The sequence below is a fragment of the Dermacentor albipictus genome, chromosome 6 (genome assembly GCF_038994185.2).
Source record: "Dermacentor albipictus isolate Rhodes 1998 colony chromosome 6, USDA_Dalb.pri_finalv2, whole genome shotgun sequence".
Classification (NCBI taxonomy): Eukaryota; Metazoa; Arthropoda; class Arachnida; order Ixodida; family Ixodidae; genus Dermacentor; species Dermacentor albipictus.
In genome coordinates this window covers 86470733-86486253 of record NC_091826.1, presented here as the reverse complement: position 1 = coordinate 86486253, position 15521 = coordinate 86470733, and positions in this window count along the sequence as shown.

Here is a 15521-nt window from a genome sequence, read left to right as displayed (position 1 = left end):
TACTAGAGCACTGCACATCAGTTCAAAAGGAATCGAAACACGGTGAGACTTGCCAAATGATAAACCGCTTTGTCGAGATTAAGACAGTATACTTACAGGCAGTCTAAGGCACAATCTTATTTACTGACTGAAAGCTATTGTGCATAGGCGAGCAGGTTCATGTGTTTGCCTAGGATTATGTGTGTCTGTACAACTGGGGTTTCTTATGCAGCGGATTAATTCGGATGTCTTCAGTTGCACCAGCATTTCTCCTGGTGAACTGCGAAAGCTTTTGCTGTTTTTTTATAACACTTGAAAAATGAAGTCAAAGCTAAATATCATGAACAATGATTTACCAAAATTCTGATGTAACCAACTATTTTGGTTTCCCGATCTCGGTTCCATTGAAAACGAAAATCATTCTTTTCTACTTAGTGAAGTAATTACGCACCAAAGCTTAGGTTTGCCAAAATTTTCTGCATTTCAAGCATGTACTTGGAGCTTTCATGGCTAATAAATTTATTAAAAACTACAAAAGGCAGAAGTCATCATTTGAATGTATCCTGCTGTTCGACAGGAGTTCGAGTAGAAGAAACGCAATCATGAAAATGGGATGATCAGGTTTCGCGAAGATGCGTAGGTGCGTGGTATTCAGTAAACAGTGCAGCAACATATGTAATGTTAGTAAAGAACTTGCGGCGGCCACAAGCTGGCTAGCAGCTCGGAATAAAAATAGCGAATCTCTGAGGCTGTGCTTCTGTTTGTTAAATGTGCCAGAAGCAACTTTTAGAGCTGGAAATACATATTGTGAGCCATGTTTACACTCCTGCAACAGCTCCTCCAGTGCGAGGGAGAGTGAGCGCCCGGTCATTTCGACAAGCGCATGTTACAGGGGGCAAGTGTGTCTCCTCCTCTAACCTGACCGTGGCTTTGCATGACTCGCTACATGACTGATGGCATACGGTGCCCGTGGCTTATAGCGATATCAGAAGGAATGAATAATTCAATCGTTATAAGCGTTCATAGCCATATCTTGACTGCCATAAAATAAAAAGAAGGTGCGAAATGTACGCTTGTGGCTCTGAAGTGAAATCTGTCACTTACTCCAAAAGATAAACATAGAAATTAGGGTGTGAAAAATTCAACATTCATTTAAAGCTTCAAACAGCGTGTCAAGGGTTAGGTGCACTGAAATAGTCAGAAATGTGCAATCGCATTTGCGGCAGTTTAAGTTTACAACTGCAGTGTGCATCTCGCGTGGTGCAAGAACATTGGCAGTGAATCCCTTAAAGTGCACGAATTCAGTGAGCGACTCAATCGACGTCAGTGCATTTTGTGTAAACACTGGGATAAGCGTCAAACACGTCCCATTGTGAATCTCGTCTTTACTTCTGCTGCTGTCTTTGCCTCAGAGGCACCTGTTTCATTGCCAGTAGCGACCTGTTCACAGATTGTGGTAATGTCGGCGGCTTCCACCCTGTTGGTCTCCCTATCCTGGGGGATTTCACCCTAGTGCACAAAGCCCGCCCTTCTGAAACAGTCGCTTATGGTTGAAAAGGGTCCCTAACCCTTTTTTCCATTGATGAGCATGGCCATTGGTTCCAGCATTCATGATCATAGTGCTGCCTGTTCTCACAATCCTTTATATCTTTGTCTGTACCGGAACATAATTCTTTCAGTCCTGTAAAATTTGCAGCTTCATCTGAAGCCACCCAGCTTTGCTCTTTCTTGGCACCATGTGGTGCAAACTAGGCTGTCCAATGCTTCGGGGTAGCTTCCATGGCATATTTTCGCACTCGCTATGTTACAGACATTGTAGAAAGAGTGGGCGCTACCATTTCACTTTTCTTTCTTTTTTTCTTCTCTGGACGTGTATGGAGAATGACTGTGGGTGAGACAAGACAACACGTTGTAGTGTGTGTACCGTGCCACAAGATAATTTCTTTCTAAGTGCTCGCTGACAAGATCACATCGACCAGGAATGTTTAGGGAACCTGTCAAATTATTTCTATTGCTCAAACTTGAACATCTGAACTTAGTGCAGTTAAACAATTGTTGTTTTTTTGCTGCAAGTACAACAATGTTGAGTTGTGCTTGCAAGGGAAATTTGGCAAAACGGATTGCGTTTTTAAAAATTTTTAAAGATCTTTTTTGCAGGGCAATGTGAATGTGCCGTGTGGGTGTGGTGAAGCAGCTAGAGCTTATTTTATTTTCTCTAGGATTTTGTATCCTTTTGCGGCACACCCACCAATTATCCTTTATGATGTGTGGTGTTCAATGGTGCAAGGGCCAGCTATGGCCATAGAGTGCCATGGTATATGGTAATGAATTTTCTAGGTATTATGTATGAAATACTCAATGAGTTGCAAATGTAGATGCAATGTCGCTGTAAGGAGGCGTAAAAACTGGTCACTGTAAGCTACGCAAGATATATAAGCCTAGGAATAATGACAATGACTCGTGATACAAAAAAACATAAAAGTTTTGCTATGATGAAGCGATATAGTAAGTTGCCTACAAGAAATACTGCCTCCACAGGGCTCATGAAATTAAGGGCTGAGAGGCATGTGCTTCAAATACTTATGTCACTGCGGCTTGAGCCCCGAAGGCAAGGCTGTACTAGATATTGCCTGGCCAAATTATTTCCTCGATAGTAACTTCATCTAAAACGCCAAAGACTGTTTACCTGTTAAAAAGGGGTACACGGGTACAAGGGGTACATAACCCTTGCTGCTTGGAAAATTGGAAGTGAAGGGAAGCCAGGACAAGACAGGAAAGATGGAATGTGAGAAAAAGACGAAGGTTGGAGGGAGAGAGAGACAGAAAAAGGCAACCACCAATTTCCCCCGGGTGGGTCAGTCCGGGGGTGCCATCTACATCACGCCGAGGCCAAAGGTGTGTGTTGCTTCCACCGAGGGGTTGTAAAGGTCCAAACACCCGGCATCGGCTCAACCCCCAGGATCCCCATTTCCCCGGACATGGCTAAGCCGTGCATGGTTAGACGCGGGAGGGTCGAATCCTCGTGTGCAGGGGCGTAGCCAGGGGGGGGGGGGGCTTATGGGGCTTCAGCCCCCCCCCGAAATTTTTTCGTGCTGTCCATGCACCGCCGACCAAAGCGACCCCGGCGCCGGAAATCACTCTGGATTTTGTCTAGAATGTCTTTTTGACGCTCGAAAAGACATTTAACCATAAAGATTGCGAACTCGGGCTGGATTTCGTGGCGACGCCCATACACCGGCAGTCACATAACGCCAAGCAGTCCCATCCGAGCACAAAGTTTCAAGGGCGCTTTGATTGTGAACGGGCTCGCCGCGGCATCTCACTGAGGCCACGGAATCTATGGAGCACATGGATATCAATTGCGAAACTTTATGGGTATAAATATAATAAGCTCTTGATGTGCTTTAAATTTCAATTTTCAATTGCGGAACTTTGTGGCTTTAATGTTGTCTTAAACATTTGACGCCAAAGGTCCACTGACTTTTCTAAAGTCTTACATCGGGACATACAACGAGACAAGCCAAATCAACGCACTAGCAGACGAGTCGACAAAGCACGCAGCGAGGTCCAATGAGACGATGCGTTGGGGTGGTTCATTTGTGCCGTCATGTCACATAAAGAAATATCAACATTTTTTTTTAACCTACGCCAGAACATCCATGTGAAGACACTAACGCCAGCCAAAGTAACTACGTTCTTACTTATTTTTTCTACTTTGACTTTTATTTGCCGAGGACACACTGAGCCCCTTCAATTTTTTTTTTTGTTCTCGCTACCCTACCCGCGGGCTGCCAGAGCGAGCCAGAGCGCATATGTTTTTCTCGTATGGCCCCGACCACCGCGCGGTGCACTTCGTTGGGCGTTCGGTTTGCTCCGGCCGAGTGGATTTTCACCTGACAGAGTTTTGGAAGCTTTCTGGCTAGTAGACGAGAAAAAAAAACAATGGTCGCTCGCTGCCATCACTGTGGGGACTCGAAGTGTTGCACCGCGTTCCTTGAGCGGAACCTTTCCGGAAAGTCTTGTTTCGCCGGTGTAGGATACTGAGCAGTATGCGTATGGTTCTCAGTGGGCCAATCGTCTCATGTTTACTTCGGTATTAATTCCGTAGCCCCACTAGGTGCCCGATGTAGGCATTCGATTCTGGCCAACATAGTTTCCTATGCGTTCTTTTTTTCATTTCGGTGCCTCCACCCCACAGAAAAAAAAATACATTGTTGCGGCGCAGCGAATTGTCGCATGGTGAAAGTTCGAGTTTGATACTTCTTTTACGGAAAGTAATGGGCGAAGGGACGCTTCAGTTTCCGGATACGTTTATTATATTATTGCGAAAGCAATTATATGGACACTCCAGGCGCATTCCTGCTAGCGCCATCGCCCTCACGTTTCGTATAAAGTCCAAGGGTGATAAAATCGTGACAACCCGCTGCATGCAGTATGTGCGAGTGAAAGCGTAGGAGGAGAGGTGGAATTGGTGAGCCGACGATGGTGGCTCAGTCTTCTGTGCGCAAAGGAGAAAAGCGGGGAGCAAGCGCGCCACCTTCCGTGATTGTGCAACATGTTTATTTGCCTTGTTTGACGAATTACATACAGTTACTTTTTCTTACATACATAGACTCATTGGATACTTATACGTATACTTATATATCTTGTTGCGATGTTTTGTGTATACAGGCAGTGAACTTTGTTTCCAGTGACACTTTTTTGTCCTTTATCAAGCCGTATTTTCGCATTTGTATATCCCATTGTATCTGTATTTTTAATGTACGAGGGTGAGTCAAATGAAAGTGCGCCTACCCTAACCACGCAATAATGGTTCGGTTCATTATCTGCGAGGCATGGGCGTAGGAGAACGGCATGTCTCATTTACAAAAGTGACACGCAGGTGTGAAGATAACTGTTCTTTAATGCTCTCATACACTGGGTTGAATGTGGTTGGGTCACATAATGGACACTTCAAAAGTTGAACAGCTCGGTGTCGCGAAGTTTTTGACAGCTAAAGGTGTTTCCAAAACAGAAATTAATCGCCGTATGGCTGCCGTTTACGTTGAACACGGCATTTCATTGACCACTGTGAAGCGTTGGAGCAAACGGTTTAAAGGACGTTGTAAAGACATTTTAAGACCGGGCCAAAACCATCGTGCAATCACCCCCCACACAATTTTAAAGGTTCATGAGCTGATGAAACAAGAACGGGCGATAAGCATCGATGAACTGGCAGACCGTCTGAACATCAGTCACGGTTCGGTTCACGCCATAATTCATGAGCTTCTCGGTTATCGGCTCTTTGGTGTGCAATGGATCCCTATGATTTTGATCCATCGCGAGAAGACGGAGAAGTTTCGCGCTGCCTTGACTCATCTGATCGGTTATCACAATGAGGATGACGACTTCTTGTTTGCATTTGTGATCAGGGACGAACCTTGGTGCCACTACTACGAGCCTGAAACACGGCGGCAAAGCTTACAGTGGAAACATTCGTATTTACCACGCCCAAAGAACGCAAAGGCCATCATTTCCGCTGGAAAGGTGTTGTTGACTTTTTTTTCGGTCGTCAGGGTCCATTACTGATAGAATTTGCTAAATCTTGAGAGGCTATCAATTGTTTCCGATATTGTGAAACGCCAGAACGGCAGTGTGTCGCAATCAAGGACGAACAACGTGGAAAATTGACGAATGGGGTCATCTTGTTCCACGACAATGCCTGTCCCCACGTCACTTATGCGGTTAATACAAAACTGGCAAAGTTCAAGTGGGAAACGCTGCATCATCCGCCATACAGCTCCGACCTGTCACCTTGCGACTTCTACATTTTGGGGCAACCGAAAAATGAGCTCAAGGGAACCAGATACAGACGTTTTGAAGCAGCAACCCAAGGAGTTTTATAAGACGGGAATCACGCGACTCGTTAGTCAAGGAGCAAATATCTAAATTCTCATGAAGACTGCTTTTTCAGTACCCCGTTGTTGGCTCACATTCATTTGACTTGCCCTCGTATATCTTGCAGAATTCCTGCTTTTTATACGTGCCCTCTGTTGCGACTATCATTTCGGTGCAATTACTCACGATACACGACCGGTGACAGGTGGTCCTGCGTAATACATTAATACAAATTACAGCGTCATTGAGATTTTTCACTGGCCATTGCATATATACAAGAATGTAAGCACGGTTCTCAAATGACAAAGTTTCGTTGACATATTTGTCCTCAACTTGTTCAGTTCATTGCCTTTTAATTTTTCATATCAGTGGCATGCACTGCTTTCCTGGTTTTGAACTGATATAGTTCTAAAGTTCGTGTGATATTTTCTTTATTAAATAGACAAAAATATGGAACATTGATATCAGTTATTTTGGGCAAAATTTTTGGCACATACGAGTATATTCTTTTGTGAAAAAATACATATTTTATTGTTTTGACTGTGCGTAGCGTTCAAGAATTCGTTTGCAGCATTGGCAATGACAATGCAGTTATTATTCATGCATTTGACCTATTGACAAATTGTTTAAGAGGAAGCTTTAGCTCGGGCCCGAACCGATGCGGCCTATTCAAATACTTGTAAAACAGAGAAACGCTTTTCTTAGATAATCCTGCTAATCGCTTTTGTTGAAATTCGTTGCATTTGAGAGAGAAAGTTAAATCCTTTCAATTTCAAATTCAAATCCTTTCAAATTTTTCAAAATATTGAAAAATTTTCAATATTTTGAAAAATTCGAAAGTTTGAAAAAATAGAAGCACGACGTTTACAAACTAATAACTATGCATGAAGAACAGACATTGTAGTTCTGTAAATGGCATCTATTATAACAGTCAAAGCGGACAAGTTTGCGGTGTCAATTTGTATCTTACGTGAACTGGTTACGTTGTGTACAAGGGTTCTGCACAAGCCGTATTTGCACAGTACCACATTTTTTTTAGATTCATGTGTGACATATCCATTTTGTCCGCTGTAGATGTACTATTAGATGCAATTCACAGAATTGTGATATCATTTTTCATTGTTGAGTCACGGAGTTTTAAGCTTGATAGTTTCGTTGTCTGAAAATTTTCGATTTGGCCAATTTTTAATAAATAATTGACCACCTAAATGAAAAATTCGAAACCAGTAGTCACTAGAATTAAACTTTTTCTTTTAAATGCAACAAACCTCCTCAAATTTGGTGTAGTGTTTGCAGGGAAAAACGAATTCCCCTTCTACATGTAGTTAAATAGGAGCACCCGAGCTAAAGCTGCCTCGAACACAATTTCTGGCTACGCCACTGGCCCCATATATATATATATATATATATATATATATATATATATATATATATATATATATATATATATATATATATATACATGGGGCCAGTGGCGTAGCCCCCCCCCCCCGAACAAAATTTCTGGCTACGCCACTGCTCGTGTGCTCAGGTACGTGGTGTTGCAACACACCAAACGCCTGCTTACGCAGACGCCCCTGCGGTGATTATACCCTATGTGACCTTCGCGTGTAACACTGCTTTAACGGAGACTACACAGTTTACGCCGTTCGAACTTGTATACAGGCGCCACGTCACATCAACACTTGATGCCTTGCTACCTCTGGTTGATGATAGCCCGACCAGTGAACACGTGGAAGAGTTCGTACAGAGAGCCGAAGAAGCACGCCAGCTTGCTCTGCATCGTATCCGGAGCCAACAGCATACCGAAACTCTTCGATACAACCAGGGTCAACGCGAAGCCCATTACAATACCGGCGCGTTCGTGTGGGTCTGGACCCCCAACCGTTGCCGTGGATTCTCGGAAAAGTTGCTCCGCCGGTATTTTGGTCGCTACAAGGTTACACGTCGCCTCAGTGATGTGACCTAGGAAGTCGTGACGTGCAGTTCTGACCTTGGTTCGCTTCGTCGTCGTCCTCGTGCTGAAGTTGTTGATGTAGTGCGCATGAAACCCTACTATGCGCGTACGTGAACGCCAAGATCTACCTGAGGAGCTCCATTTCTTGCTGCTGAAAGCACTTTTTCACGCGACCGAGACGGTTGCTTTTCGCATAGGGGGCAGTTGACACAATGATGTGGGGCTCTCGCACCGCAGGACGGCACGCAAAGGTCGGGGCCATGAAAGACGATGAAGCGTGTGGGCTGCACGTTCTCCTTCTGGCCCACCATTAAAGAGAAGCGTCTTTTTCGTAAGACTCAATCTTCAATCTACGCTACAAAATCCAAAAAAGGCTTGATGACATTGAGTCGCAATTAAAAACTGTCTAGGGAACTTCTGTGAAGATTAAAGACTTCAGCAATAAATTTGCTAATCTTGAAACGACCATAACTTGGAAAGTAAGCTCGTTGATTTGGAGGACCAAAGTAGACGTAATAACCTTATTGTGTTCGGCATACCGGAAAAGAAAGACGATGCCTCCGATGACTTCATGGATAGCGTAGTTGATAATGTGTTCAAGCATACTCTAGACGTGAACGTTAACTCAGTCGAACAGGTTCATAGGCTAGGATGAAAGCAGCACAGTAAAGGGCAACCAGTGATTGTGAACTTTTATGATCACAGGGAAAACGTTAACGCACTAAAAATGGCTACAAAATGAAAGGGAAGGGAATCCCTATCTCTGAGAATTTTTCTGCAACCACTAGGCAAGTGAGGAAACTGCTCTGGAAGAGTACCTCAGAAATTAGGAAATGTGGTACAAAGGTGAAGCTCGTACATGATAAAATTAAGATTGACAATCGATTACTAACATTAGATGAAGTTCAGTGAAAAATGGCTGGTGCTCACACCGGCGACCAGAGGAATTCCTAATAAATGCAATGATAACAATGGCAAACACTTCTGATGCTTAAATATTAATGCTCGTAGCATTCTGGCAAAAAGTGATGATTTATACAGTGTCATATTAACTTATCAGCCTCAACTATTGATAATTACTGAAACCTGGCTTCACACCGAGATTGGCGATGACGAAATCACGCCCCAGAGATACCGGGTCTTCCGCAAGGACAGAAGATCTTGAGGCGGCGGAGTAGCAATATATTTTAAGGAAACCTTAAAAGTTGAAAGACTGGCCGATATACCAGATCTCGAATGTGTTATCGTGAGGGTAGACTCAGGTGGTTTGAAGTTCATAGTCAGCAGTTTTACCGCCCCCCCAGGCACAGATGAAACATTCTTTGACAAGATTAATTAATTTATTTGCACCGTCCATGGCTACTTCAGCAACATAATACTTGGTGGTGATTATGATGTCCCTTTAGCCACATGGGATACGAATTTCCCTGTGCCGTCTAGTAATGCAGCTAAAAGCTTAGTTGATATAATCCTTTATCATGATTTAACCCAAGTGGTTAAGCTACCCACCCGCGTCCAGAATGCTACTGCCTCAACCCTGGATCTTTTCTTTAGTTTGTTAACAGAGGCATGTTACGTCATGTGTTGGGTATCAACGTGGTTGATGGAATATCAGACCACAAATTGGTGCACACGGGCGTTAAACTGAACGAAGTGACAAAAAATTACCGACGATTACGTTACTTCCTAATGCGAAATTTGAGCGCAGCAAATAAGCTGTTTCACCTTTTCGATAGATTGAGGCAAAGAAATAGAGCAACACATGTATGCGCTATCACAGAATTTTTTTTTATTTTTCACACGTATTCCTTTAACAAAGACTCCACTAACAGTTCTTGACAGTCATGAAGGAAGCTTTGTGGTCGGAGAAATAGACTGATATATGTTCGACTTGGTACACCAATGCTTGATTCTCAAAGACGAGATCTATACAAGTGCCTCGCGAGGTTGTCACAGCCGTGGGACGCGTTACGAGTGAGAGGAACGGGATGTTCTCCCGCATAAGTGTTAGGAAATTGCTGTTTGTCTTTATGTCAACATTAAAGTCCCCCACTACTAACATCGGTGTGGATCGATGGACGGTTAATGCGAGTTGCAGGAAGCGCACGACGTCTTTCGTGAGTGCGGTAGCGGACTCACGAAAGCGGTATCAGTCGGTCGCTGCTAGCGCTGGGGGGATGAAAGGGGGGCGGAGCTGGTTACGAGGCCGACGATAACGCCGACGACGACGCGAAACCCAGGAACGGACGCCAAAGAGCCATTTGTGTAGCCAGCCCACCTCCACAGTCTCTCCTCCTCCCTTCCATCATCCTCCCTCGCCCGGAGAGCCGACAGCGCGCATGCGCGGCGGCGAAGCAGATTCGTCGGCGAGCTGGTTACGAGGCCGACGACGACGCGAAACCCAGGAACGGTCGCCAAAGAGCCATTTGTGTAGCCAGCCCTCCTCGACAGTCTCTCCTCCTCCCTTCCATCATCCTCCCTCGCCCGGAGAGCCGACAGCGCGCATGCGCGGCGGCGGAGCAGCAGATTCGTCGGCGAGCTGGTTACGAGGCCGACGCCGACGACGACAACGCCGACGACGACGCGAAACCCAGGAACGGACGCCAAAGAGCTGCGCTCTAAAACAAAGCGGAAAGAGCGAGCGGTCTTGGTCTTCTTGCGTGCCAATGATTTAGAAATAGTAGATATATTTGACTAACATTTTTCTCTATTTACCACGCTTTCCGAGTTTAGCACTTGTACTGTTAACACCCTTTGGTGTTTTTTCAAGAGCCTTGTACTCGGATGCATTCAGGACTTTCTGTGTGTGTGTGAAAACTTTTATTGTAATGAGGTCCGGAGGCTCGACTTCTCAAGCCAAGCCGGGCCGCTCCCATGTTGGCAATGTCAGGCCAAGCCTTTCAGCGACATCATGGGCCCTCTGGACGGCCTTTAGTTGGTCTTGAAACAAAGGGTTTTGAATTCTTTTCTCCCACTGTGTCCATTCTTCAACGAGGTTGGGTAGAGTTGCGGGACACTTCGCCAGCATATGTCTGATTCCAATGATGCCATTACAATCGTTGCAGTCTATCTTAATCTCCCTCTCTGGATATATTTTATTAATGGTGTACGGTGTGGGATATGTACCTGTTTGCAATAAGCGCAGTGAGACTGCTTGAGACCTGTTCAGTTTTGAATGTGGCAATGGGAATTGTCTGCGCCCTAAATAGTAATGTTTGGTAATGTCATTGTATGTTAGTAAATGATATCTAGATTCCCTGGCCTGATGGTGAACGGCTCGGTTGTGACTGTCACGGTTAGCAACTCCTCGTGCCATGTCATGAGCAACCTCATTGAGGTTTACCCGAGTCTCGTCCACTTTCGCCATATGCGCAGGAAACCATCGGATTTCAGTTCTCATAATCCCAATGTTTTCAAAAAGTTTAGCTGCAACTCCAGCTACGTAGCCTTTATCAAAACACTTTACAGCATATTTCGAATCACTGTAAATGCAGGCCCACTCATTACTCCTCATGGCTAGAGCAATTGCCGCTTGTTCTGCCACCATGGGGTCCTTGCTAAAAATAGTGAGAGCATCTTGCACCTTCCCTTGATAATTTGATACAATGGCCGTATATGCTTCTTTACCTTTCACCCAGGCAGCATTAACTACAGCTTCTAGTTGGTTCTGCTGCTCTATTTCCTGCAAGAGTGCTTTAGCTCTTGCCTTTCTCCTTTCGACATTATATTCTGGGTGCATGTTTCTGGGGAGAGGGTTGGTTCTGATCTTGTTCCTAACTTCAGTCCTTAATTATACTTCAGCCTCTATTGGGCTCCTGGATGTATTCAGTTCTGCACCTGTTGCCTGTAATATGTTCCTGCCAGCTCGTGACTTTGTTAATCTTTCGTATTGCGCTCGCAGTTTGGCCCCCACGATTTCTTCCATTGTGTTGTGCACCCCTAGACTCATGAGTTTGTATAGGTTGTAGCGTTACTGGGTATCCCTAGGGCTACTTTAACGAGCTTCCTGCATTAAGTTTGTTAAGTTCTGCCTGCTTCCATTTGGATAATCCAGCCACATAAGTGAAGTGACAGAGAGCAAAGGCGTGTATTAGCCTCAAAGCACTGTCTTCTCCTAAGCCTCTGTGTCTATTGGTAATTCTCCTTAGTAACCTAATGACTTCATCTGTTTTATTCGAAATATGTTGTATTGTTCTATAGTTAGTATTGCTTCCGTCTCGGAATCAAGGTTCGTGGATGTGATATCCACGAACCTTGATTTTTTTAACTAGCCTGATTGCGGATCCTTCACGAGTGTATAAGCACTCTTGGCTCATTTTACGGAATGTAACCTTTTGGTTTACGACCTTTTCTGCGATGCTTAATGACTAAGAGTTCTGATTTGGCTGCCGAGCATTTCAACCCCATGTCTTTCAGTGTGTTCTCTACAACATACAAACTTTCCTGTAACCTGGTCTCTGTCTGTCCTACAGGGGACAGACAGAGACTATATTGCCCTTGGCACTCCATATGGTTATGTCGTCGGCATATACCACATAATGTATACCCTCAATTTTCTACAGATTTCTTGCAACCTTGGACATTGCTAAATTGAATAGCATGGGTGAGAGCACAGCCCCTTGTGGAGTGCCCCTATTTCCTAAATTCTTCGCTTCTAATTTAATCTCACCCAGCATGAGTTGTGCAGTTCTATTTCTAAGAAAGTCCTTAATCATGTTAAAAAGTCTCTTACCTAAACCCACCTCCGAGAGAACATCAAGTATTGCCTTATGTAGTCCCAGTCAAGTCCTTCACATATGCCTCCCGTATATTCGGGGCTCTCGTCTCCTTCGTTTTTTTGTTTAAGTGGGAGATATTTGGCTGCGAGGCTATCCATGATATCCCTCTCTGTTTTATCTTGGCTTTCCTGATGAACCAACTTAGCTATAGCTGTTCTCTTGCTTGTCCTTGTTTCATTCTCGTTGAGCAAGTGCTTGAGGAGGTTCCAGCTACCACCATGTTTGAGTCTACCATCAGCCGAATTACAGATCTCATCCCACTGTTGCTTGACAAGGGTCTTCGAATGATCATCAATTTCTCTGTTTAATTGTGCTATTTATTTCCTTAGCCTTCTGTTAAGTCTCTGCATTTTCCATCTCTGTAATATAGCCTGTTTGGTCTCAATCAGATGCGCCAGCCTGCTGTCCATAGCTTCAATATTTTACTCTCTCCTGATTTCTTTAGTGGCCTCCTCCACGTCCTCTCTGAGCTGGATGACCCACGTCTGAAGGGGCTCCTGCTCGGCATCTAGAGGTCCCACTTTCCTTCTGTTCGCACTGATTTTTCTGAACTGATCCCAATCAGTGAATTTGAAGATTCTAGTTTCCTGTCTCGCTATGCGTATGGTTATGTGTATGATGTAACGATCGCTTCCGAGATCCAAGTTTGAATTTTCCCCATTGGCTCCTCTTGAATTGTTTACAAAAGTAAGATCTGGCGTGGAGTCCCTGCTTGTGGACGTGCCACAAAGGGTGGGATACGCCAGATCAGTAATCAAGCATAACCCCAGATCCATGGCAAGACTCCATAGCTTCTCTCCCTTCTTTGTGTTCCAAGTGTATCTTCATGCGTGATAGGGAGCATTAAAGTCCCCTCCAATAATGAGTGGGGAGTTTTTGGCAACCGAAAGCACCTTGTTGAAGAGTGCTCTAAACCTCTGTCTCATGTCATTAGGACTGCTGTAAATATTCAAGCCGAAAATGCTTTGCATCTTACCTCTGTTCCTTTTAAGTATTACCTCAACTAGAATAAATTCAAACCTGGAATGTCTAAGGTGAATATCATGCTCAATGTATGGCAACTTTTTGTCAATCAGGGTCGCCAACCCCCTCCCCATTTTTTTGTCTCTACATATAAATTTGTACCCAGTGAGCATAATTTCGTCCGCTAAGGTTTCCTGTAGCATAATTACCTTTGGCTTGGCCTCAGATGACCTGATCACCTGTTGCAGTGCTGCTTTTTTGTGTTGGAACCCACGACAATTCCATTGCCACACGTTAAATCCATGATTACTGTCCATTGTTATTAGGTGAGGCTGCCTTTCTATTACCTGCTATTTTCCTCTTTGTGATGGCCCCCGACAATCCAGGAATGGACTTTACACTATCCGCCTCCGATGGCAGATACTTATCGTCGTCATCCCCTCGCGCCTCCATTTTCCTATGTCTTTTCTCCGCCGTTAGCCTCCATTTCCACAATAAGTCCACTTTAATGTTGGTCGTTTGCACCGTCTCTCTTATCGCTTTAATTGCCTCTTTTATTTCTCTGAGGGCTGAGAAGACTGAATCATCCTCGGAACTCACCGCTCTTATTTTAGGGGCAGGGGAGCTGGATTCCCCTGAATCGTTGCTTTTGCTTACAGGTCTATCTATCTCTACTCTAGCAGGGTTTGACTGCTCTTTTCTACGAAGCTCTACTACCTGCCTGGTCAATTCTTCATTAGCTTTTCTTAAAGAAGCTACTTCTTTAATTAATTGCTCTGTTCTGGCATCATTGTCATCACCCACAGCCGCCGAGGCGCCCCCAGCAACCCTCACCATACCTTTTACTTTGTCAGCCCAGGTGGTTCCTGGCGTCGTCTTCTCGCCAGGTATTGAGTCCCTTTGCACAAAGCGCACCTGCGCTTTCCTTGACTTGGAGCGCCTTCTCTCCCTGGATAGTGAACGACGCCTGGATCTGGTGCGACTCCTGGAGCGTGAGTGCTCCCTGTCCTCGGGAAGATGGTTGGGCGCCAGCTGTTGCGCCTCCGACTGCGCTCTTGTTGACGACCAAGTCCTGCTGCGCTCTCTTCGACGGAGTCGTACGACATAAGGGATTTGAAATCTTTTCTTCCAAAACTTGTCGCCGGTAGGGTGATCGCCTTCACAAAATTTACACCTAGGTACACACACATGCTCATCTCCTGGGTTGCGAGTTCCACATCCCCTGCACTGAACAAATTCAGGTGCTGGACACACATCAGAGTGGTGCCCGACCCTTCCGCAGGTGAAGCAGACGTCGAATTGCTTCCTGTAGAGGTAGCATCTCACTAGTGTGGATCTATACCTGAAAAAATTGGGCACTTTTAGTCCATCAAAAAGTACAATGATCGATCCCGACGTCTTGATGCGCTTAGCAGCCAGCGCAAGTGGGTTCAAGTCATGCACGATATTTCTTGTTATCATAGCTTGGGAGTCTCTGATGTCCACTCTTCGGATGGCGCCTTTGCATGAGGCATGTGGTGCCGCTTCGTATGCATTTACCTCGCATTCTGCTTCCATAATCTTGAAAGATTTAATTCTAACGTACTTCGCAGCATGTTCGTGCTTAGGTGCGCTGACTACGATGATATGTTGAGTGCAGTCTGGGAGACATCTTCACAGGCCTCCTCTGCCATTATGCCGGACGCCTCGATGACTGCAGAACCAATCGTGGTGGTGCTCACCTTGTTCAAATTGAGCCCTCCTTGAGGCCGTATAATGATCTTTCTGTGCTCCTCAGGCAGTTGAGACATCCTCGAAGCTTCGATAACCTGATTCTTAACTATTCCACCAACGGCGGTTTTCTTGATGTCATGCTCTTGCTGATTGCGTGGCAATGTGCCCTTCTCATACACAGCCTTTGTGCTAGCTCGTGATCTTCGGCCAGCCACTACTTGCCAGCCGAAGTCGCCCTGAGCGTTGTTTCCTTC